The 27487-nt window shown below is 27.7% G+C and overlaps 1 protein-coding gene and 1 long non-coding RNA gene across 5 annotated transcripts in view; both read right to left on the bottom strand.

The window, feature by feature from the left end:
* Positions 1 to 27487, bottom strand: part of LOC123266981 (E3 ubiquitin-protein ligase MYCBP2) — a 226078-nt gene that overhangs the window by 47224 nt on the left and 151367 nt on the right. The gene's annotated exons all lie outside the window — the stretch shown is intronic.
* On the bottom strand, positions 5082 to 5697 carry LOC123266989. Its single transcript, XR_006509928.1, has 2 exons — positions 5421 to 5697; positions 5082 to 5249 (listed from the first exon to the last, which is right to left on the bottom strand). It is a non-coding gene; the product is annotated as an uncharacterized LOC123266989 (long non-coding RNA).

Raw genomic sequence — 27487 nt, forward strand, 5'->3', positions numbered from 1 at the left:
TTAACTCTATTTTAGAGAATTTTCCATTTGTACGAAAAAAAAAATTCGTTCAAAATTTATTATCACTTTAAAAAACCATTTAATATCTAATAGAGGTATAATATTTTCGTTTGAATCATTCAAATAATTTATAATTCGACTATGGCTACATCAAAATGTTAAAAAATCACCCTCTAAAAAATAAAGAGCTAGACAAATTGCTAATTAGACCGTCGATATTTTAAATAACTTAATCTTGGAAGTTTGGACAATAAATCAAGATGTTAAACTATAAGATTTTTTTGACTATTGATTTTTAGTTCGCTTGATGAAGCTGAAATAAATCAGCGAAATGTTGCGATTCTTATAATTAAAAATTTTATTTATTGTCCAAATTTCCAAGATTAAATTATTTAAAATATTACTCATCAATCTTTTTATAAATAATCTGAATGACTTACTAGAATTTATATCCTCAAAGCATCGTCCTTGATGAAAATTCAATACTTAAAAATTCAATCGACTACACTAACATTCCCAATTTTCAAAAAATTGTCAATTGTCCCAGCAAAAAATTGAAATAAATAATAAAAAAAAAAAGAAAGGAAGCATCATAGAGAATATAACGAACGGAAGTGGACAAGTTAACGCCCGAGATGATCGTCACCCAGGAGTAATGGATAAGAGAAAGAGATGGAGGCCCATCAGATTTTATTAACGCGACCAATCATCCTATCATACGGGCTGGACACAGCATAGAGTGAATGTACGAGTTAGTATCCATCCCAATTCATCGGGTTGAATGATTTCTCCAGCTGTGCTGAATGCTCATGTCTGTATGGAGACTAACTCTCTGCTCATATTGATTGGGAAGTCAATTCGAGACTCAACGACCCGAATACTCTTGGTTGTTTTCGTCCTCTCATGTCTACGTTCCACCAATTTTATTTTCTTCTTCAATACTTTTTGCAATTTTTATTTCTTCTATCTTCCTTTTACTCTACTCCAGCTCTCTTTGAGCTACATTTTTCACTAACAAATGTGCTCAGCATATTTTTAAATATATCCGGTGTCTAGCGGCTTTATAAGCTTCCTTTAATGCGGCTGCGACGAATTGGAAAAATTCACGAGATGATTGAAAAGACTACTACTTGGTAGCAAGGTGGGTGCTCTTATTCTGTAAGCACCGACTCATTGCTAAGAAAGAGTAATAACTCATACTTGGAAATATATGTTAAGGTATTTTGAGAAAATTTTGGATTTATGTCTTTGATAGTGTGAGTGAGTGTGTGTGGTATCTTACTGACACTCCGACGAAAGATGTAAAAAGCTTTTGGTAGTCATCTGCTCAGACGTAAAAACGCCTCGGAAGTTACTTCAGACCACGAAACAGGATGTAATGAAGACGACATAAATTCTATGAGATTAATATGGATATACTTACTAAAATTCTTGCCTATTCAAACAGTTTGTTATTTTTGTCATAACATTTTTGGAATTTACGATTAATTTTGACTTGTTTTAAAATAATTAAAAAAAAAAAAGAATTGTATTTTTCTGAAGAAAAAAAAATTATTGTTCAGAAAAAATTAATTATGGAGCAGAATAAAAATTTTCATGACTCGCGACCTTGATTTTATACAATACTACCGTTTCTTAAAAGATAAAAAACAAATAATAAATAATTGTGAATATAAATGTAAACAGTGTTTACAAAAATTCAAGAAATTTTGTTTTTTTAATTAATTGTTTGACAATAATGAAAATTTAATGAGTAATAATCAAAATTTGTGCTTTGTTACAAAATTATTGTATTTTAAGATTTTTTGATAAATAAAAAAACAAAATTAATAATTAAAACAATAATACAATTAATATAAAGCAAAATGTACTATTTAAGAAAATTTTTCTCTTTATAATTATGTAGATATCTTTACTAATAAATGGAAAGTTGGTTTTTTTGTCCGGTTATACTGCGAAATCTACTGAACCGATCGGAATAATACTTATACCATAAGATGCAGTGTGTTTCTGATGGGTGGAGAAGGTTTTAGTATATGATATGGTAGTGATTACTTATATCCAGAACCTATATTTTTTTGACTTAGAAATAATGAATTTTTATTGTAACTAAATTTATTCTATTCGATTGTCATTTGTTTAAAATAAATTTTTCAATTCTTTTGGTTATGTTTATTATATACTAGGCGGATTTCTTCACTTATGAGACCGACAATTTCTTTAACTGAAACTTTCAATGCTCATTACAAATTTTTTTTTTCATATCAATTATTATTAATTTTTGTAAGAAAGACACGGGAATGTTATAATGATTGCACATTGAAAGTTACAATGAATATTAGCTAGAATAATTATATGGGTAAAAGGTGGATGCCAATTCGATAAAATTGGGAATCTGTGCAAGTTAAAACAGTACTCTAATAAAATTTCAAGTTTAGATCTAAAAATGCAATTCTACAAAGCGCCCAGAGGAGCAGGCGAGTAACAGCTAGTAATTAATAAATAAAAATTAAATAATCTCTAAGTAGATTGGGTAAGTTGGCTTAAAAAATAACAATAAATCCTCCTTAATAATATAATTAATTTAAAGCGAAATGTACTATTTACGGAAAGTTTTTGTCTTTCTAAATATATAAATATATAATATAAAATAAATTGAAATTTTAGTAAAAAGTTAACTTCTTGTATTTGAAATTTTGATGGTCATTATTTTTTAAGCTATGTTTAAATTTGTTCAATTATTATGATTATTGCTAAAATTTTCAACTTTTTATTATTTATGCTGTACAAAAACATTAAAATTAAGAATTAAAAGACAAAAATTAAAATATAAATGTATTCAATAAAAAAATATCAAAATAAAATTGAATTGAAATTCGAGAATTATTGAATGATTGCTGTTAAATTAAGATATCTTGTACAAAGTGCTAATGTCTCGTGCCCTCGTGTCTCGTCTTTCTCTACTTCAGCTCCATTGAACTCTAATTTTACCCATTTATATTAATAGCCACTCACATCAACACCCTAGAGGGGAGAAGGCCCGATACATATAAAATATACAATATACAAAACAAGTAATACGTACGCCCCCTAAAATCCGTCTATTTGTATTTGTACTTTACACAGAGAAAAAGGACTCGTAAATCGTAACACAAAAAAAAAAACAATTTTAGAGACTAAACAAAATATTATTTTATTTCATCTATTTTCAGGAGATCGATGTATCGATAGTGAAGGGTTGTTCTATTTTCCATTGTGTAAAAATCCAGCTTTCCTACGTCCAACATGTGGATGTTTTATATACATATCGTAAACGGAATCTCGCCTTTAAACTTCATCCGTTTTTTATTTATTTTTATAGTAGGCATTTTTTTATCACCGTTAAGATTTCCGGGATTTTTGTACCAGCGTTTCCTGTTTAATTCACATTTGATAGACGAAACGCGTAATATAAAGTAATGGTAGCTATTGTTGTGATGAGAAATAAGAAATATTAAATAATAAACCGTCATATGGAATAATATAGGATCCAAATAAGTAAAAAGTCTATGTGGTGGTAGATGAGGGGCAGGTGACTCATTGTTCGGAATGCGATAACTGAGACGAGACACAGACATGTTTAACGCACGTGTAAACTAAGAGGGGACATGAGTTCGAGCCCAAGTCCGATTAAACCCGAGTGAGATAATAATTTTGTTGATTATATCGTGTATTATTTCTAGACCTCCGTGTAGTGCGAGGCCCAATATAAATAAGAATTAATTTCATACCCCATTGTATTGTTATTGCGATTATCATCTCTTGTGCCTTTGTATTACGCTCACATCACCCATCACCGCGTACCAGAATATTTCATTTAATTTGAATGAAATTAATTTAAATATTCAAATCAAAGCTTTTATTTTTTTAGGTCGCGGCTTAATGGCCGTAGAAAAAAATTATTAATTATTAAATTCCAATTATTAAAATGGAGATAAATTAAAAGAAAAAAATTTTAGAGGGAAAAAAAAATATCAAGTTGTCCAATAAATTATTTTTATTGTATTAAGGAAGTACGAGCGAATCTAATGTAAAAATAATTTCCAACTTTGAGCTTTGAAATTAAATATACGTATAAATAAATACATCATTTATTTAATCCCATAATTTTAAAAAGATTCACTATTTAGTTACTTAGATATTAAATTTTAAAAATCACACTTTTTATCTCCTTATACACGGGCTCTTATGGCGGACAAACTTTTGTCGAGACTTTTATGATTTTTTTCAATATTAACCTTCCAACTTTAACGAATAAAAAACTATATACAAGAAACTTGGATTATTGCAAAATATAAAAACAATTGAATAATAATACATTACTACAATAATATTTAAATATTTAAAATTAAATTTTATGTTTTTAATTCGTTTATCGCCAGCTATTTATCCGAATAAAGGTTTGGCAACGTCGCTTCACCAGCTGAGAAAAAAGAAAAGGATAGAAATATAGTTACAGAGAGAGAAACTATAGAAAATGTCACGATATGACAAATATGACAGCAATTGCTTTTATTAGTAAATAAATTAAAACAATGACAAAATCTTATATTGAGTGAAATAGTTTAATATATTAGCACTTTAGTAATTAAAAAATTATAAAAATAAATATTTAAACTCTAAAAAGTGACTCTAATCTATAATTTTTTTTATTAATAAAAGTGATGTTAAATTTTTTCAAAATATTTATATGTTAAAAATGAAAATATTCTTTTACTTGAAAAAAAAAAAAAGTACCCAAGCACACACTAAGCTGTAAATAATTAATTATTTAAATTAATTAGAGGTTAGGAAATACATTCAATGGAAATAAATATCACAGTTTAAAGTTGAAAATTTTTTTTTATTAATAAATAAAAAAACGAAATAATTTAAAATTAATAAATAATTAACACAAAATAACATGAATAGTCATTCTATTAATCTGAAAATTAAAAATAAATAAAAATCTGAAAAATTAAATGAAAAGTTAGCTAGCTGTTAGACAGCTGTCAGACAGAATAAGCCCTAATTTTGTACATAAGCTATCAATAATTTTTTGGCTTTTCGTAATACGAGGTTTTCCACCTACATCTTGTGCCAAAAGTATTCTTATACCTTTAGGACCACTCGATTTGAAGCACTTACTTACAGTATCGAAAGTTATTCCAGTCATTGCCATTTTTTTAATCATATGCACAGATAAGCCACCGTTTTCTTTTTTCTTAGTTCTGTAACAAAATAAAATTTATTATAAATTTTCAACTTGAATTTAATAATACAATTTATTGAATATATTTTTCTAGAAGAATAAAATGTGTCATTTAATTTCTTTAGTTGTCATAATAAAGATACACACTGGTATAAATATTACCTCAAATTAATAGTACATTCATAATTACCAATAAAGTTTGTATTTTCGGCATTTTCCTTATTTTTTTTTCGAGCTTTATTGCTCGCAATCACATTTTTTTTCCACTGAGCTATATTTTTTTTAGTTAATTTTCCTTTGTAACGACAACGCATTTTGGTTAACTCACACACTCATGCACGTCCCTGTATAGTGGGTATAATCAAACGCGCTGTTGCCAAGCCTGTTTATTTACTCCGGCAAGTAATAAATACCAAAGTCATTTTATTACTTTGTTTTATTAAATAAGTAAAAATCATCAATTATTAAATTGTTCAAATTATTTTAAATTAAAATAAAGAATTTTGACGAGAATTGGGAAGATTAAAATTAAAAAAAAATTTTAACATTATTTTGACTCATTAGTTACGCTCGTACTTCCTTAATTTATTGGCCGTTTGAAATTTAATAGTTGTAGGAGAATGACATCAAGCGTCATAAAAAATGTTTATGGGTTAAATTTAGCTACGAATTTTTTCAGTTTATTGAGAAACTGAGGAGACGAGAAGAATTGTAATGAAAATATGTAATTGCTATAAAATTGTGGTGCAATATGCTTTATATTAGTTGGTGTAAAATTAACGGCATTAATTTTATCGAATAAATTAATTTTTATTTGCTAAAAATTTGGCTTATTACATAATGACTTTTGTTAAATTGCACTGTACTTTCTTAAATATTGAAGTTTTTAAAGATATAAGCTCATCCCGATGTTACACTCATCAAGAGCTTTCATTTGAGTACCCACATGCATTTTTGATATATTTTTCATATATACATATATATAATATATATTTTAAAGATATAAGCTCATCCCGATGTTACACTCATCAAGAGCTTTTATTTGAGTACCCACATGTATTTTTATATATTTTTCATATATACATATATATAATATATATAAATATATGAAAAATTGATGTGGGTACTCAAATGAAAGGTCTTGATTAGTGTAACATCGGGATGAGCTTATATCTTTAAAAATGTCAATAATTCACGAGATACAAGGTCAGTTCTTAATTATTGACATTTTTTAAGATATAAGCTCATCCCGATGTTATCATATGACTATCTTGGAAACAAAATTTTACTTATCCTTTAAATAATATAGATTACTTTGAAACCTATTCAATGACTCGGTATTTTACCTAAGAAAAGCAAAAAAAAATTTTTAGTTCCTCAAAATTAAATATTATTTCGACAAAAAAGAAGAATAATAATTCTTGATATAAAAAACTGTTCAAAAAAAATAATTATACTTAAAAAAATGTGAAACAAGAATTTTTATACAACATAAATTTATATTATTGTTAGTTAAATAATTGATTAAATAAATAAAAGAAAAAATCAAATAAATTTCAAGGATAAACACTGACACCGACATTAAATTGCTGAGCTCGTTTGATAACTGCTAAAAGTAAAGAGAAATTCTGTTAGATGTCGCCAAGCTGCAGTCAATCGGACGAAACGGAAAATCTACTGCGTTTTCCAAGTCTATATGCATTGCAAAAAAAAAAAAAAGAAGAGAAAAATTAAGCGATTAAAAATTCTCTAGTGATAAAAAAAGCCTGTAAATACTTTTTACAGATAAAACGATTATTTGGCATAAAAACAAAAAATAATAATTGAATTTTCTGGCATATTTATGCGTAAATTAACGAGGGTTGATATCCCATTTGGTCGGCGAGTTGAAAACAAACTTGCGGCGGGTAAAGCGGGCGCATAACAGGGAAAGAGAAAGAGAATGACGGGATTTATAATTCACGTACTTAGAGCCATGGGGGCTGGCACAGTAAGCTGACGGGATTCCTAATGAAAGATAAACATAATCAATCCTCGACGCGGTAGTTGAAAGAGAGAATATTATATACCTAGCAAACTTGCGTAATTTAGGCGAGGTTATATGTACTTCACCCTACAATTTTGCACACCCACAAACTCTATGGTATGCTAGTAGAGCTCTTTACCTTTTTTTTTATTCTTCTTTTCTTCTCCTGGACCGACTAACCCCCGCGGGCAACATCTCGCCCTGTTTTCGTTTCATTATCCCCGAGTTGCAACGAGACACATCAGTCCCCTAATTATCACAGGTTGAGACAAATTCATCCTGATTTACAATTCAGATGATCAAAAAATTTTTTTTTTATTTTTATAACCATTTTGCTAGAAGTTTTATTTATAATTGTTTCATACATTAATTTTTTATTACTACGGCTTTATTTAGTTTATTTAGTTTATTCATTCATACTTAATTAAATAATCTAGTAAGCTCTCAGATGAGTAATCAAAGATATAAATATAATGATTAAAAAAAAATCTATACGCTGGAATCGATTAATTGAGAAGTTTATTTATAAATAATTGTTTTAATAATTATTAAAATGAATTAATCTTCGATTAAATTCGAGATTTATCTTGATAATTTCGACTTTTCATGATTTATTGCAATTTTTTTGGGTTTTTTGTTATTTTTTCAAATTTTGATGGCTCAACGGGCTCATTAATGTTCAGATTTAGATTCAGTCAATTGAAATACATAAAAATCATACTTTATCTGGGCCTAAAAAATTTTATTCATCGCTGTGACTGCAGTTTTTCGCAATTTCTTGCCTTTTTTTGGGTTTTTTTGGATTTTACTCAAAATTTTGAGGGTGTACGGGCAAAAATAACTTCAGATTCGGATTCAGTGCGTCAAAATACATAGAGATACATAGGTCCGGTCAAAAGAACTGACAATTTTTTTTTTGTGTACCGGTTAAAAATTATAATTTTTAACATTAATTTTTTTAACAGGTTATGGGCCTGAAAAAATATAAAAAATAGACTCAATTTGTTTTCTAATTCTTTTATATGGTTTTTTTAATTACAAATTTATGTAATATTTTTTTATAGACAGAGTTTTACTTATTCGTTTAATTTAAAATAATTGAAAGTCAAAAATAAAAATAATATATAATTTTAATAATTAGTTTAATTTTTAAATTTTTTATAATGAATACTTTTAATTGATTGAAATCTCCTCTAATGATAATTATAATTTTTTAACATAGTTGACACGTCAAAATAAAAAATATAATTTATCTCGTTATTAAAAAAATTGCAATTTATCTTTTGATAAATTAAGCTCACCCAGAAATCTTATAATTCAATTCATGAAATCTCTGTAATTTTTTTTAATTAAAAAAATAAAAAAAAATTAAAAAAGGACAACTCGACAAATTGAAAGAGACAACTCATTAAATTACACGCAAATAATATGACGTGATAAAGTTTGTTATTTTTGATAGATGAAAACGAGAGAAAAGCATCTCGATGTATGCAGCGGACGACTAGACGAGAGTAACTGAGTCGAGGAAAACTGGAGAGCAAAACGCGGTTGTTAAATCGCGCCAGCGGCAAATCCGGACAGGGTTGTGTGTGACGTTCCCATATTATATATACATATCGTGAATATACCTACTGTATATGCGAGTGCACAAAGAGTGACAAAAAGAGACAGGTTAACGGATAATGCATGTACTGTAGAAGAGAGAGAGAGTGCGTTAGTTTCAGGATTAAAAGCAAAAGCTCTGGATACATTCCTGTTATATGAGTATATATGGAAATACGCCGAAATATTTCTCTTGTCAGTTTTGGAGGATCCACCAGCGCCACTTCTGCCATGACTACTACTATTACTACAGTTACTACCACCCCCACCTCTTTTTCCATCATCACCGTGGGCACAACAGGGGAAATACTGTTGCAGTGAGAGCATTTTCGCGCATTCATTTGCGTATTTAATATCATACGTGAATTAAACAAGACCAGATAAATTAAAGCCACGTCATTGTGTAATGTTTCAAAATTCATTTCATACTTATGTTTTGCTTTTTTAATGTTAATATTTAATATTCAAATTCCACTTATGATGTGAGTGTTCATAAACTGGAAAAAAAAATTATGTATGGTCATACTTGAATTTTTGGTCACATTGGAACATTTATTATCAAATAGATATAAGCTCATCCCGATGTTACACTCATTAAGACCTTTCATTTGAGTACCCACATCAATTTTTCATATATTTATATATATATATATGTATGTTGTATATATGTATATATGAAAAATATGTCAAAAATGCATGTGGGTACTCAAATGAAAGCTCTTGATGAGTGTAACATCGGGATGAGCTTATATCTTTAAAAATGTCAATAGTTAAGAAAGTACAGTGCAATTTAACATAAGTCATTATTTAATGAAGCAAAATTTTTACAAAAAATTTTCATAAATTCAGAAAATAAATAAATTATTTTTATTTTTATGAGAATAAAAATGAAATATCTAAAACGATTCAATTTTACGATTAATATTTCAATAATTTATCGAAATTCTACTTAAAAAAATAATTTAATCATATACTCTCAATTGAATGCCGAGTTAAGTGGCCGTACAGTACTTAATACATTCTCAGAATTAATCATAAATAAATAAAGATGCACTTAAGTATCTCATGACTTAAAACGATTTCGAAATCCTCCAAGAAATAAATGGACATAAAAATGCGGAGACCATTAGAGATAAAACTTGAAACAAATTGGTTGAAAATGAAATGATAATTTATCCATTAACTTTTTATAAAAAAAAAATGTTCGACAAAATTAAAAAAAAAAGTGAATTATTAATGCGTGAAAAAAATAGAGATTAAACAGTTTAACGCTTTCAGCTTTTGATAAACATTTAACGGCAAGATCGGGATTAATTTTAGAGGAGATCCGCGTGCATTTAAACGGGAGCGAAACGGAGCTTCCATTAGGTTGTCCTCTGTCCTGTGTCAAATATCCGTGGGGGATACAGAATCCAGGGGAGAGACGGTTTAAACCCGTCAGCTTTGGCTATTATGTCGCGATATGAAATATTGACTCTGTATTTTGTCTGCATAAACATTTAATTTAATAATTTTGTCATTATTGAGTGATTATTTCAGCAATCATTTTTATTCCGATATCCAATAGACTTGCGAACAGATTTATTTGAAATTCACTTTTATGAGTTATAATTATTTTACTAGAAGAAAATTTAATTTTGATGATATTATTATTGTGATACATTAATAATTTAAAGTGGATTATATTAATGATATTTATTTTTCACATAAATTCGTTTTATGGACTTTGAATGGAGTTTAATTCAATTTCATTTTAATTATCGAATATTTGGAATAAACTTTTTGAAATAACATTTACTAGACTATTATTAACTCACTGAAAAATTCAATGTTTCTATTTAAAAAAAAAAAATAAATAAAAAATATTCATAGTGTCATCTTTAAAAAACTAAAACTTACATCATTTTTATATAGTACATTAAGATATCCAACTAATTTCTTTTTTATCAATTTATTACTACCTGAGAAACTTGACCAATCATTAAGTAATATGTTGAAATATTTAACAGTTGTATAACTTGAATTTTCATGAGATATAGCTTTATAAATTCTAGACAGAGTAATTGATCTGTTTTTAGTGTTAAACGCAATTTTAAATTTTAAAGAAAAAATTTTTTTAGTTAGAAAGAAAAAATCTGTGAAAAGAAAAGTCTTCCCTTCACAGTAATAATTTTTGCGTCAAAAAATTTTGTGTTAAAAATTTGTATGTTAAATATTTAACATTTTTTTGTTTTAATTTAACAGAATAAATCTTAAATTCACACATAAAGGTGTTAAATATTAAATACAAAAATTTTTAATACTAACTTTTTTTACGCAATGACGTAAAATTTTTTACTGTGTTGTCTTACGATTAGGATTATTAAAAAAAAATCATTTTTTTTTATGAAGCTGATTTAGTACGAATAAAAAAAAAAAAGTTTAATTTCTTCAGAAGCTTTGTACATAGTGTTCAGACATAAAATATATACTTTCAATTTTAAACGTTGATTTTTTGTTCCTTGTAAAGCGAATTATTAAATAACTAAAAATAATTATTTTTTTGATAAACACAAAAAACAATTTAAAAACTTGCTTTTTATTAAAATAAAATCCTGCAAATGTTGGTTAAATTATTTTTTCATTATACAAAAATAATTTATTTATTTAAAGAATAAATTTAGCATCCTTTTACAATATTTTATTGAATATAAAAAAAAAACAAAAAAGAGGTAAAAACAATAATATTTTAATGTACCTGCATTCTGAGAAAGAGAAAAAAAAAAATGTTAGAAAACTGAAAAATTTGTGTTTTAAACATCTGTTAAAATTTGACTCATTAGTATTTTGTCGGAAGTAATATTCATTTACTATGTAGATAATTAATAATAATAATTTTCGATTATCATATGAAACCTTTCATAGTCTGTTCTGTTACCAAAACTTGACTTCGTCATCTATAGTTTCTCGTTACTGCTATTACGACGAGCTAATATTTAAAATACAATAAGGCATTATATTCAAGACTTTCGTAAATTTGTGTAAAATATCATCTGATAAAAGGAACGATTAAATAATTAATGAATAATGGAGTAATAAGAATCAACATTTAATTAACGTCACAATAGAGAATCTACTCAAAGCTCAAGACCTTTATTGCGACTACCTTAGAAGTGCTTTAATAATAATAGCGATCACGTTTTTACTTTAAATATGTAATGTTAAAAAATTCTGTGCTTAATAAATTTATATAAATATTTAATAGGGGTTGAAATGTTTTTGCGAGTGACGCTCAATAAAAATCGGATTAATATTTAAAAACCTATTGAAGTCGAGTTTTTGCTCACGCGAAAAAATCGTATTGAAAATAACTCGACTCTAGGGTCCTCGAAACCTCACGTGGCTAATTATAACTTGGTGAAACTAGTAAATATTTAATTGCCATTCATTTGAATGACCTGCACGTGCCCGTAAATAAACAACTTTTACACAAGTCAGATATTTATGCACTATTTTAATAAACTGTGTTTATATCTCAAAAAATTCGCTCATTTTTGTATTATAAATCTATTTTCTATTATAACTTCTTAAATTATTGTTTTTTCCATTAAAAATTCATTATTAAAGCAAATTGTTATCATTGGATAAAATATAAGTTTTAGGAATTAGTAATCTGTATTAAAAATTAATAAATCGTAAATGTCAGACTTTATAACTTTCCGCAATTGACAGCTCAAGCCACGATATATTTAATGTTTAATTTAAATGGAAAAAACGACGGTCGTTATTATTTAATGAACTTGATGAATCGTTTAGTTGAGTTTTATAACTTTTATCGATTAATTAAATATTTATAAATTCTCCCGTTTCTGAATTTGTATAAAATAATTTTGATGAATTTTAAAATTTGTAATGCATAATTTATTTACATCGAAACTATAGAGTTCAATTAAAATTTTATCACACACGTCTAGCGTTAACGCAAAACAAGAAAAAAGTACCTGTGCAACTGCAGATAATTAATTAACGATGACCAACGTGGTCAATTTTCATTTACGGCCGTATCATATTTTTTATAAATGTGGACGTCAATTAATATGTATTAATAAAAATAAAAAAAATAGTTCACTAATTATTTGTTTATCAGGAATGTGGACAAGATAGGATCATAATAATAAATTACATTATTATTTCTGCGATAACATTATTAATTTGTTATTATGATCTTATCTTGTCCAAATTCCTGATATACAATTAATCTATACTAATAAATGGAGAGCCGGTTTTTTTGTCCGGTTATACTGCGAAAACTACTGAACTGATCGGAATAATACTTATACCATTAGATGCAGCGTGTTTCGGAGAAGGTTTTAGTAAATGATATGTTGGTGATTATTTATCCGGAACCTATATTTTTTTGACTTAGAAATAATGAATTTTTATTGTAACTAAATTTATTCTATTCGATTGTCATTTGTTTAAAATAAATTTTTTAATTCTATTGGTTATGTTTACACACTAGGCAGATTTCTTCACTTATGAGACCTGCAATTTCTTTAACTGAAACTTTCAATGCTCATTGCAAATTTTTTTTTTCATATCAATTATTATTCATTTTTGTAAGAAAAACACGGGAATGTTATAATGATTGCACATTGAAAGTTACAATGAATATTAGCTAGAATAATTACATGGATAAAAGGTGGATGCCAATTCGATAGAATTGGGAATCTGTGCAAGTCAAAACAATACTCTAATTAAATTTCAAGTTTAGATCTAAAAATGCAATTCTATAAAGCGCCCAGCGGAGCGGGCGAGTAACAGCTAGTATATTTAAAATATATTTTTTTTTTCATGAGGGTCTCATGACCTTTTGCATTAAAACCACGTGTTAAACTGCAGATTTAAATCCTCATCTGTCCACTAAGAAAATAGTACGCTTCTTTTTCAATCCGTTAAATTAAAAAAATAATAAGCCACGAAACATTTTAGTATTATGTTTGATTCACAAAGGTGATAACAGTTAAGTAGTTGTTATTTTATTAAGTGTTTGAGTAAGATAAGACTTAAAGATGACTAAGCTATTAATAATAAATGAAACAATGCAGATAAGTTAAATAAATGGAATCGGATTTAAACTCTTAAACAAGCATTTGAAATTGAAATCTCGACTTGTCTAGAATATTCGTATATAAGCATCGACGAAGCGATCAATCCAGAAAAGGAGTGCCTTTTCTCCTCGTTCTACCCCGTAAGGCCGGAAGGCCGGAAGGCCGGAAGGGGCGCAAGCACCAGGATAGATCCTTTTTACTCAAGGGCGGGACGCTCTGACTATGAGAAATATTTCTCTCCTCGATTGCGGGTTTCGCGATTCGTTGTAGACGAGCAGGAACGATATATTCCTTACGTTATCACACCTTCTTATGTCGACTGATGTACCAACTTAATAAATATATATATATATATATATATATATATATATATATATATAAGAGCATATATATATATATATATATATATATATATATATATAAAGAGAATGAAAAGGAGTGTAATACTGTAGAGAAACCTTAATGTATTTTACAATCCTCCATCCCGGTGAGATTCTTGACAAGGAATCTCATCCGTGAAATAACATGAGATTTCTCGGGATATTCGTTTGGTTTTAAACTTTACACTGTACATTGTTGATGAAAAATACCCTATACATATGAGCTTTAAGAGGAGCTTTGTGGAACAAAATAAACCTGTACATATTAGTATTATTCACATCCGCTTTTCTGGAATAAATTTCAACTTTTTTTTTAAATTACGCCTCTTATAACAGTCTCTGTAAAATGAAAATAAAAGATATAAAAATTATCCTTTTACTTTAACCTGAAGTAGTATTCATAATAATAATTTTATATAATTTATCCTTTTAAATTAACCTGAAGTAGTATTGAAAATCTTCGATAGATGGCGCATGATCGCTCAATCGTCTCCTTACAAGAGACTTAAGTTTGAGGTGCTAAGTTATAAAATAAAAAACAATTTTTTTTTGCTCTTTTAAGAAAATTATCTGACCTTTTTAGCTTAGTGAACTGTGTTGTTAATATTATCGTCCATAATTATGCATAACTAGCTGTTACTCACCCGCTCCGCTGTATATATTCAAAATATATCTTAAAAAATATAAAAAATATATATTTTTAATGTATTTAAAATATATAAAATATATATGAAAATTGGCCAAAAGTTAGTTATTAAAAATATATTTACTATACATATTTTATATATATATTTTTTATATATTTCAAAATATATTTTTTTAATATTTTTTTTTTTTGGGGGGAAATTTAATAAAAGTTTCTTCATTTTTAGATAAGACTATTAAAAAAACAAAGTTATGAAACTTAAACAATAATTTTAACATTTACAGATGAAGATATTTAGATAAAACATCGTAAAATATGAAAAAAATTATTTTATCTGTAAATAGCTATTTAAATTTAAGAAAAAAAAACCATAATGTATAACGACTAAAAATCGCATTAAAATGTAATTATTTTAGTAAATATAAAAATGACATTACTCAGTTTTTGCTAATAAGAAAATATAATGAAAAAATAATTCTCAAGCCTTTGAAAAAAATACTTAATCCTCGACGAGATTATAAACTCTATTATATCCTTGTAACTTTCGAGTCTCCAGATTTTAATATTCATAAAAACTAAAAAAACTGAAATTTGGTAAGAAGATTAAACTTTAATTTTTTGTCGACAAAACAAAATTTAAAAACTGAAGATTGAAATAAAAGTTCCCGTTATGCATTATGTAATCCAAGTAAAAGAGTTGGTGTGTTAAAAATATTTTTTTTCGGATCATTGGGCATAAGACGTAAGAAATTTTATTTAGTTTTATTTTTATGGAAGTATACTGCTAAGAAATAAAAATAAACAGATGAAGAATTGGATTTTATTATCGAATGAAAGACTCCCTAGCGTCTTAGGAACGTCACGCGTATGGTGGCCGTTCTTTCCGCAAAATTGAGCGCTTGAAATTCGCGGCGCGCCTGAGATTCACAATGACGTCGTTGTGTAAGGATGAAGCTAAAAAATAAAAAGAAAAAGACAGAGGCTCTGACAAGGCAAGAGAATCAGGAATTCGAGAAGAATAATAACAAAACTAAAAAAATAAAAAAAAAATAACGAGACTTTAGTAGAGATTGACGTAGATGAGGCTACAGTGCGAGTCTAGAATTTGAAACTACAATAATATCGTGAGTTCTTTAAACTTATTATACGAAATCCTATCTTTAATCTGATGTATCGCTTACTTTTATATTCTCAGGAAGGAGCTGCCTTTTTTATTTATTATAGTTATAGGTTTAACACCTTTTATCCTTTGATCTTCTGATAAAATAAACCCTGTTTTATAAATTAAATTAATATTTTTTTAATTAACATTTCAATCTGATAATTTACATAAAAGGAATTCGCTTACACGAAGCGCAGAAATTCTCACCATTGGCTTTAAAATTGGACAATAGATATATTTTTTTTTTCTTCCTTAAAGTTACGATACGGATAAAAATAAACTAAGTTGTTTTATAAGTTTAAGCAGTAAAGAATTCAAACTCTTTAAACAGTTACGACTTAGAAGGTAAGTTGGAAAGCGTTAAGAAGTATTTTGAAGTCTTGAAGCTTCACTTCACGTATTTATTAAAAATTTATGTCGAAAAATATGACGAAAATTTTGTATTAAAGTTAATGGATAATTCACAGTTTCTAATAAATTTCTTTGAATTTAGTAAAGTATTGGTTTTAATTTCGATAAAATTGATTTCTCCATTCGCAAGAAGATTAGCGAACTCATAAAATTATTCTCTTAAGTTTACAAGAGAAAAATGTAAGTAAATTTCTTCGTTGAACAGGATAGAAACTTAAACTTTTGGTGGAGATATGGCGAAGAAACTTTTTTTAGTTAATTTATTGTTTCAGGTTCGGCGAGTTTACGTCTTTCAAATTCATCCTTCACATGATATGATGTGTTACTCCAGGACGGGCTCATTCTATAAAATAATTCATTCATGGTTGAATGGCTATGAAAATTTAATAAGTGATATTTTTGGTACATTGATCATTGTTTCACAAGAAAGTTAGAATATTTTGCTGAAGCTGCATATTGTTCAAAAGTTCAAACTAAAAAAATATTATTTTCGACCTTTTAATTATTTCCAATCAGAAAATTTTTCAAAACAAGAAATATCTGTTTAAATTTAAGATTAATTTTTTTGGTAAAAAATAATTTCAAAATAATTTTTTTGATTGAAAATTTTTCCTTATTAATTATATTAATTTTTTACTCACCAAATGGAAATCATATGTTCATTTATTATCTTTGATATTCCCAAATTAGGACTGACAAGGTCATAAATGCCAAAATAGAATTTTCAAATTAGTTAGTACTAAAAATATCGGAGAGGTGGCGCATGGTCGCTGAATTATCTCCTTACAGGAGAGTTAAGTTTGAGATATTGAGTTCGAAATAAAAATAATTTATTTCCTTTTTCTTATTAATCTTTTCCTTATTAATCATATTAATGTTTTAATCACTAAATTGAAGTAATATGTTCATATATTATCTTTGATATCTTCAAATTAGGACTAACGTAGTCATATATGCTAAAATATAATTTTCAAATTAAAGTTAGTACTGAAAATCTCCGACAGGTGGCGCATGATCGCTGAATTCTCTCCTTATAAGAGATTTAAGTTTGAGATATTAAGTTATAAATAAAAATAAGCTGTTACTTTACTAAAGAGCTTATCTAAAATTTGTTATTAAACTACACTGGATAATTATTACCCCGATAGTGAGAACAACCAAACAAAAAGTGATAATTGTTCCGTCAAAAAGGACACAGATAGGATATCCAAGTTTAAAGGGTTCGAGGCTTGAAATCAGTATGACAACTTAGCTCTTACCTAATGAAAGTTAGCTTGAGAGACAAGTATAAAGATCTTGAGGAACGATATTAGTCGTCAGAGTCGTGTATAAGTTGCCACTTGGTACAGCAGTCTCGACGTCTACTCTTGACTTGCGTCACTTACGATCCTCGCAGCCGTTTCACCAAGACGAGGACGACGACTCGACGTGGTGGTAGACCAAGTGGCACTTTCTGAAAACGCCTTTGCACCACCCACATACTACTAAAACTAAACTTCCTGCTATTTCTTACTCCTTCTCTATCTCTATCTCGATCTTTGACTAAAACTCATTGTCGTTCTCATTTTATCTCACTAACTTACACTAGTCATACCACGTATATCTTCATCTTACCCACAAGTCAACACCACCGACTAAACTCCAAAGTCACCTTCTTATTTTACTTCTCATCGCGAGAAACTTTTCAGACTAAAGAGTACACCTAGTACTTTACATCTTTAAATTTATTCACATCTCCGAGATTCGTTTGTACAAATAGCTTTATTGACATTTATAACTTGTAATATTTATTCTCTTCCCCCTTTTTCTCCTCTTGTTTCATTTTTGGGTTAATTTTAATAAATTATTTAAAGATTAAATGTACGCAAAGAACGAACTCTGTGGGTAGTAATAGGAAAAAAAAAAAATATTAAAGCGCTTATTTTTTATCCTTTTTCCAGTCTCGTATTACATCTTATCGGTTAACGAGGCTAACCGAGATAAGTCCCTCGTTATCCACTAATTCCATTACTATCAAAGCTAATTTAATGTCACTTTTTTTTACCTAAATAGGTTGTTATGTTTATACGAATATAATGATGAAATTATTTTGGGTTTTTCTTTCACTAATTTAATAAAATTATTTTTAAATTTTAGTATTAAAAAATTTTTATAATTTAATAATGCGAAAGGAGTGATTGATCTAAATTACTACATTTATTAGAGACCACTTTTTAGTCTTTAACAAATATTTCTTAGTATTTAAAAAGATTTATTAATTTATACTAATAAATGGAGAGCCAGTTTTTTTGTCCGGTTATACTGCGAAAACTACTGAACCAATCGGAATAATACTTATACCATTAGATGCAGCGTGTTTCGGAGAAGGTTTTAGTATAGGCAGATTTCTTCACTTATGAGACCTGCAATTTCTTTAACTGAAACTTTCAATGCTCATTACAAATTTTTTTTTTCATATCAATTATTATTCATTTTTGTAAGAAAGACACGGGAATGTTATAATGATTGCACATTGAAAGTTACAATGAATATTAGCTAGAATAATCACATGGATAAAAGGTGGATGCCAATTCGATAGAATTGGGAATCTGTGCAAAAAACAATACTCTAATTAATTTTCAAGTCTAGATCTAAAAATGCAATTCTATAAAGCGTCCAGCGGAGCGGGCGAGTGACAGCTATTATTTACTTTTAAAAAAAACATACCTTACATCAGGATATCCTCGTAAAAATAGTCAAAATTGCTTCCTAGGACGTATTCAATATCTGAATAATAATTTTAAATTTCTAATAAATTTATAATTGATAGAAATATTTTTATGATTAATAATTTTATTCAAAACTTCATAATTGAAGTAAATAAGTACACTGATAAGATTTTTTTATAGTTAAAAATATTTGTTAATATTTAACAAATATTTCTTAGTGTTTAAAAATATTTATTAATATTTAATAAATTAATATCAGATTTATTAAATACAAACAAATCATTTTAAATACTAAGAAATATTTGTTTAATACTCAAAATTGGTCTCTGATAAATAATTTATTAAATATTAACAAATATTTTTAACCATAAACAAATCCTTCTATCAGTGTATGGATAATTCTGCAATGATTGCAGTAATAACATAATGACAATAAGAAAGCAATCAATCAATGTCACTGAAACTTTATAATAGATTTATTGAATAGAATTTTTTCGCATTGAAATAATGTAACTATTCCATTAAATATTGAATAACTTTTTTTTGCACTACCGCTAATCGATAGTTATAAAATGATAAAGTGTTTCTTTGGACCGGCGTAACTTGTAACTTGAAAATTCATTGAATATATTGTGAGAAAGTTTGATTGACGTAACGTCGGTATGAAAATTTCTACTTTTATTATTTATTATTATTAAAATGGAAGTATTAAGGTTTTATTTAGAATCATAAATATTAAAGAAACATCTTTAATATTATTTTTAAAAAACTTTATTAGAATTTTTAATGATACCTCAAAAAATTTAGATGCGAATTTTTTTTTTAATACCAGAACAATGTTTTACTTTAAAAAAAGATAAATAAAAATAACCACGTTACAATAATAGAGCAGTGATAAATAATAATAAAAAAGTAAAGCACAATATGGCAGGCAGACCGCACCGGAAAATTAATTCACGCCTTGAGAAAATTTTTCATTGTGATGTTGAGGAATAAAAATAAATAATAATAAAATATAAATAGAAATATAATAAAATAAAATAAAATAAAAACTAGATGGAAGAGAGATGGCCAAGGTAGCGAAGAGAGGGTGCAGTGGAAAATAGAACAATTCATTTTCTCAAGAAATACGATGATATCTGAGAAAAATGGCTGGTTGAAGATTTTCACGAGCTGAATGAGAAGCGAAAAGTGTATTTTTCTTTCTCACTTATTATTATTCTATCTTGCTCGCATTTCATTTCGTTTCATTTCCCTTTTATTATATATCTGTACCAGTGATAATTTAAAGGCAAGTTAATGAATTCGGATAGACGTTAAATGTCTGGGAATAAATAGCTAAAAAAAAAAAAAAAAAATATTTAAATAAATTAAAAACGAACGAGACGAACTAGAGAGATAATAAAAATGTTTTAAAGTCATGCGAACAAAAATGGTAATTATGCTATAAAAAAATCTTTTCAAGATAAGAATAGGTTTTTGTGCTGTGGGGATGTAAAATTATTTAAGAGACAATTTGCATTGAATTTTAAATACATAGGTAGTTACCTTAAAAGCTATGTATAGAGATGGACTAAATATATAACGAGTGAGAAAAATTTGTCTTGTAAAAATAACACTTGTTTTCGTACCAATTTTTACGGGTGACTCTTTTAAGAAAAATTCCCTCGTTTATTTCTTTTGTATTTATGTTTAAGTACATGTTTTATTTACAGGGTTATATAGTTCAGTTAAGTAAATTGAAAATTTTTTTAATAGATTATTTCATCAATTTTAGAATGTACAAAGTAAAAATTATCATATTAAAAATATACCAAGCAATAATAAAGAAAAAGTAGATATACAAAAAGATCTTACGATTATCTTGAATTTAACGGTAATTTTTAAAGAAAATTTCTTTCAGTGTAGAAAGTAGATTAAAGTATATTTAATTATCCGTAATAGGCATTTTTTGTACCTATTTAGTTTTATAAATTTTTACTAAAATTACACGAAGAGAAAAAAAGAGCAATATTGACGTTCTAATTAGCAAATTGTCTAACTTAATTTTAGAGAATCTTCCATTTGTACGAAAAATGTATATAGAATAAGCGAAAAGGAAATTTGATACAGACCGGGTAGCTCAAATGGTAGAGTAGCCGACATGTATTCGGAAAGTTCTGGGTTCGAATCCCAGTCCGTGCACGGATAGCATGCTATCTGAATTTTTTCTCGCATATTCTATAAGTTCTCATTAAGAAGGTCCTTCCAAATTCTTTTCTCAATTCTTTTCTTTCAATTATTCTGTTATGTGAATGTGGAACGCTTCATGTAATACAATTATCGTAACTCCTATTTTTTCCCGCTTCACAGCAATATTTAATTTTAATTTTAATTTAATTTTTTTTTGTATCAGTTTTGGATGGCCGCAAGGAGTTTCGACTTCATGGCCAATTAAATAAATAATAATAATAATAATAATTTATTATCACTTTAAAAAACAATTTAATACATAATAGAGGTATAATATTTTGGTTTGGATCATTTAAATAATTTATAATTAGACTATTGCTACATCAAAATGTTAAAAAATCATTTTCTAAAAAATAAGGAGTTAGACTAATTCCTAATTAGACCGTCGATATTGTAATAAGAATTTAATTTGTTGAAAATTTTATTTCGTAAATTGCTGTAGCCACACAAAACAACAATATTATTTTAGTGGTTATAAATTAAATTAAACTATAATAAATATGTTTGTATAATATATGTAATATGTAACGACAAAATGATTATATTATGCACATGGTAGATAAACCATCAGAAGTAATGAAATTTGACACTCGTATCAATGATAAAAACCATCATAAGATCATCTCTCTATCCTCTATCCGGGAGAGTCTAGCTGAGCTTCGCTCGTGAAAAGGGAGTGATAGTTGATCACGAAAGCATCAGAAGCATCAAGAGGGCGAATATTCGTGGTACTTATTACAGTTGAGATTGGATTAACTCACGAGAGAGCTTCTGTTTATCCCAGGTCCTCGATGGGTTATACCACTATGATTCTGAAAAGGGGATCGGGATTTCCCCACCGAGTCCACAAGCTCTAACAGCTTAGTCCGTATATATATATTTATTCCTCCTTTCTCTCTCTCTCTCTCTCTCTCTGCTCGTACAGTGCGTATCCAGTGTAATTGCTTCAAAGGGTATACGTACGACTACAATAACAGCAACGACTACATACACCTATAAAATGCCTCCTGACCCTCTCACTCGCATCGCAAAAGCATTATGTCAAAGGACTCTCCTGTGTATATATCCATTTTCAAAACAATTTGAAATTATGGAAAAGGGACTTGGGATTTGGGACGCGTAAAATATAACAAACTAGCTATATGCTCTGCAGAATGCTCTCCGAGGGTCGTATATCTGTATTGTATGAAGGGACAAGATAATGGGAATCTTTGTAAATAAATTATTTCATACTTTGGTATCATGATTTACATGTACTAAAAGACATTATTCAAATATTCTATTGATGTTTTTTCGAAATCCAATTGCTGGAATAAATCCCTTCTTTGCACCACTTGTCAAAGTACATAGAATTATTTTTCTCATTTCGATCACTTCTGCTATGATACTTTGAGCCAACGTCACATACTTTACAATATAAAATTTTTAATTATTATTATTATTTATACACTGATAGAAGAATTTGTTTATATTTAATAAGCTTTATCAACTGTTAATAAATAATTTTTTAACATCAGAGGATTCAATAAATATTTATTAACAGTTAACAAATATTCATTAACCATCAATAAATATTTATTAACAGTTAATAAATATTTATTAAATCCTATGATGTTAAAAAATCATTTATTAACAGTTAATAAAACTTATTAAATAGAAACAAATCCTTCTATCAGTGTAGATATTTATTTATTATTCCAAGACGTTATTGCCTATTGATATTTTTAACTAAATCCACCAACAAAACATTTAAATAAAAAATTTTTTCTTCGATTTTTATGATTGTAAAAGTTGCAAAAATGATTAATGGTGCGTGCATGAATCAGTTCAACATTTTTCTACAATACTAAAGCACACTGACGTTTTTATTTTCGAGGTTGATGTGCACAAAACAATCGCGATTTCTCATGGAAGAAAAACGTAATAGAAACGCGAATATTAGTTTCAGAAAAATGTATGCTATGCTTCAGCATTTCAAATTAAAATGTTTACACAAATTTTTTTGACATATTAATTTTATTTTACATTATATAGGAGCTCATATGTGAAATACGTATTCAAAAATAACCATGTAAATATGACACGAAAATATATGAATAGAAAAATCAAGACTAACATGATACGTATGTGCACATGACACTCTCCACTTTTTCAGGTCTCTTTGCTCTCAACCTGCAAATTTTATTCAACCCCCTTTGCTTCTTCCACTCTACTCTCTTTCGTTCCACGTATACATATTTTGGTATAACTTCTGCCAAGCACTCGCATCGTCATTGCAAGTATACCTGTTCTTATATTTTTCCTCTGTGTTTCTCCTCTTTATTTTCAGGAACAAAAAAAAAAGTAGATGACAAGGTGAGGGTATTCCTCGAGAGAGTCGGCTAAAAATAAGGATGCCACTTGCGATGCCCGCGAATTCTCCCCGTGCGCATTTAGGAAAGTGGGTACACAAGGGAAAATACGACTCAGTCGTGCGCAGCAAATTTAATGTTTTTTTCACTCCTACTGGGGGGCTATTATTTATACTCATTCTTTATTCTTTACTAGTTTTTTTTATCATCGATTTTTTTTCTAGTATTCTATCTCTCCTTATGGTTCGTTAATTATAATTATTTAAATTATTTTTTTTAATAATTTATATATATATTTTTATTAATTATAATTAATTAAAATAATTTATAAAGATGACATTTCTTTATAAACAATCTTCATATCACTTGATATTGCAAGCGAAATAAATTCACTCAACAAAATATTTATTAAAATTAAATAATTATCTTCAAGTAAATTGAATTATTAATAGTTAATAAATCCTTCTATCAGTGTATCTATCTAAATTTTCAAACTTATCTGAGCACAGTGTAAAATAAATGGAACCAACTTAAGTAGAGTGATTTAATCTTAACACATGTAATCAAAAAATTAGATTAATATTAAGTATTAAGGGGTATATAGGTCTCTTCTCCTAAAAATAACTGTCTTTGAACGAGCACTTTGCAGCAGCCGTGTAAGAGACATTTGGATTAATTTTTAATGTCCTTTAATGGAACATTAAACATCTGTATTTTATTTTCTTTAAAAGTCAAATATTTTTCAAATATATTTACGCGCTTTTAACCCTGATTTACATGATCTAGTATCTTTAAATTGAAAACTTGCATATAAAAAAAAAAAAAGGTAAATTATTTTTTATTTTAAATTAAAATGCATGAAAACTTTTCATTAATTATTAACGTTAATAATTCTATAAGACGGAAGAACCTTTTTTCAGCTTAAGATCCAATTTTAACTTCAAAACTCGAGTAAATATTGAAGAAGTATTTGAACCGCTGCGAGCGAAGTTAAAGTCCACTAATAATTTATAATTAAAGTAATTAAAGTAGGTATAGACGGGCCTTTACCCTTTGATCTTTCGTGATTGTACCCCGATGTTAAAAGTAGCTTAGTAAATTTCTCAATCAAAGCAATAATGAATAATGACTGAAAATGGCACCGGAGTATCAATGTTTATGTGAAGCATTTATTTTATCATAAAATTAATTTAAAAGTTTGTTTCCGGTGGAATCAGTTTGACCTGGTTTGGCGCATAAAGTGTATCCTTTAAGCTTAAGGGCACCTCGGGCATGTATTTAGTAGTACAAAGAGAACTGAGAAGCTGATTATTCGCAGAACAGTGAGATAAAGCAAACTATTATAGGTATTGTTCAATCACAGATGAGCTGGTTGTGAAGAGGGAGATGGAGTTATTTGAAATACTCTTGAAATCAAGAGGTAAAGAGCTAGGTAAAGCGTATTTTGCCACCGGCCTCTTCAACTGTTTCCAAGTGATCTAATTGCGTAACAACTACCCATCTACCTAGCTACCTTCCTATCTTATATCCACTTCAATCTGTTATTTCATGCTAACATTAACACAATACTCATCGATTTTCGTCTGTTCTATTGCTGAAAGGTCTTTTCCAAATTATATATTCTCATCTACAAACGGATTTCGTATCAGTCTGTTGCCTTTTACGCTTATAATTTATCAATCGATTTGTACTAGTCTATTTATAGTGCCTTTGTAGTTGTACGCTTATGAAATCTGCCTTTTTTTTTTTAGAATTTACTTGCTTTACACAATTCTTGTGAAATTTTAAGAATACATCTTATCTTCTTTTTTGAAAAAAAAAAAAATTTATTGAATCAGAAAAAGATTTTTAAGAAGAAAAATTATTTAATTTAGATTTTTTACAGGCTAACACATCATTAAAAATTATAAATAAGTTAGAAATCCAACTAAAGACGCCACATTTTAAATTCTATTAGAAGCGTAAAGATCGTCTCAAAAAAATATACGGAGCGGTACCTATTAAAATTGAGAGATCCAGATTTAAATCCTGGTTTAGTAGAATTTAAAAATTGATTAAAAAGATATGATGAGTTAAATAGTTACAGATCTTATAGTAAATGTAAAAAATTATTTTTTAATTTTTTTCTGAATCGGAACAAAATTCAGGCAAAATTTGTAATCTTTATAGACTTTTATTGCAAATGATCGTGATTTTTTTTAGTTCTATATTTTTTAATACAACATTTGGATAACATTTTAAAAAATTTTTCAAAGCCATAAAATAACCCACACTGCAGAAAAAATTAACTTAAATCAATAGAAAAATCCCAAAATTAAATGTTAAATACTCTTTCTACTTTTTGCTTTATTAAATAATGACTTTTGTTAAATTTTACTGTACTTTCTTAAATATTGACATTTTTAAAGATATAAGCTCATCCCGATGTTGGACTCATCTTGATGAGCTTTCATTTGAATACCCACATACATTTTGATATATTTTTCATATATTCATATATATAAATATATAAAATATATGAAAAATTGATGTCGGTACTCAAATGAAAGGTCTCCATGAGTATAACATCGGAATGAGCTTATATCTTTGAAAATATCAATATTTCACAAGATAAAAGGTAATTTCTTAATTATGTATCTAGAAAAAAACCGATTTTATCATATAACTATCCTGGAAACAAAATTTTTTTATTCTCTTAATAATATAGATCATAAAAAATCGTCATTTTATAAAAATTAAAACCAAAAAAATAACTTTAAAGATCATTACTGTCTCGACTCAAGACAAATAGTTCTTGAATTCAAGATATAAAATACAGAAAATCGGCTTACGCAATAAAATCTATAAGAGTTGAAATTTAAAAACCTTTCAACAAGCTCATCACGACAAATAGATTATTAATACAAAAAAAATGATAAAAGCTCTAAGTAAAAGAGATAAAATCGATTTTATAAAGTATTCAGGGAATTTCAATCGGGAAATTCCGGGGTTTGGTCGTAACTGGCCTTGATCAAATCAGGAATGTCTAGCGGTATGGTTTTCATTGGCTAACTGAGCTTCTGAAGGTATAGGTTGATGACAGAACTCGGTAAAATAATAATAAGTAATGTAATAAAGACACCGGTTAAATCAAATAAAATTTAATTAAAAACTTAGCGCATTACTAAAATAAAATTCCAATAAGTTTATAACTTTAAAACTGTAAGTGTTAACAAAGATTTCCTAAAGTACGTGTCCGATAGCACTTAAGCCAAAGCTTACGTCTCAGAAGTAATTCCAGTGGATAAGTTGTCCGGCAGTTGACCTGAGGTCTCTAAGTCTTCTGGGATGTTTAGCAACCACACCAAGACAATACGATTAAACTAGACAAGACACAAGACGAGAAATGAAGTTTAAAAAATAAAAACAAAAGAGAGAAATAAAAGGAAGAAAATAAAAAAAAAATCCACAAGTAGAGTCAAGAGTTAAGAGTAAAGAGAAAATATCATGAAGCGGCTGCAGTGCAGTAGTTAGTCGGAAGTTCCGGGTCAGTCGGTATGCTCGCCACATCCCAAGGAAAATAATGCACCTGCTGTGCGACAATCGCCAACAAAACTTTACTTTACATTACAATCCTTTCCTTTTATTATCATTTTTATTTTCCAACTAA

Source organism: Cotesia glomerata, linkage group LG6 (genome assembly GCF_020080835.1).
Source record: "Cotesia glomerata isolate CgM1 linkage group LG6, MPM_Cglom_v2.3, whole genome shotgun sequence".
Classification (NCBI taxonomy): Eukaryota; Metazoa; Arthropoda; class Insecta; order Hymenoptera; family Braconidae; genus Cotesia; species Cotesia glomerata.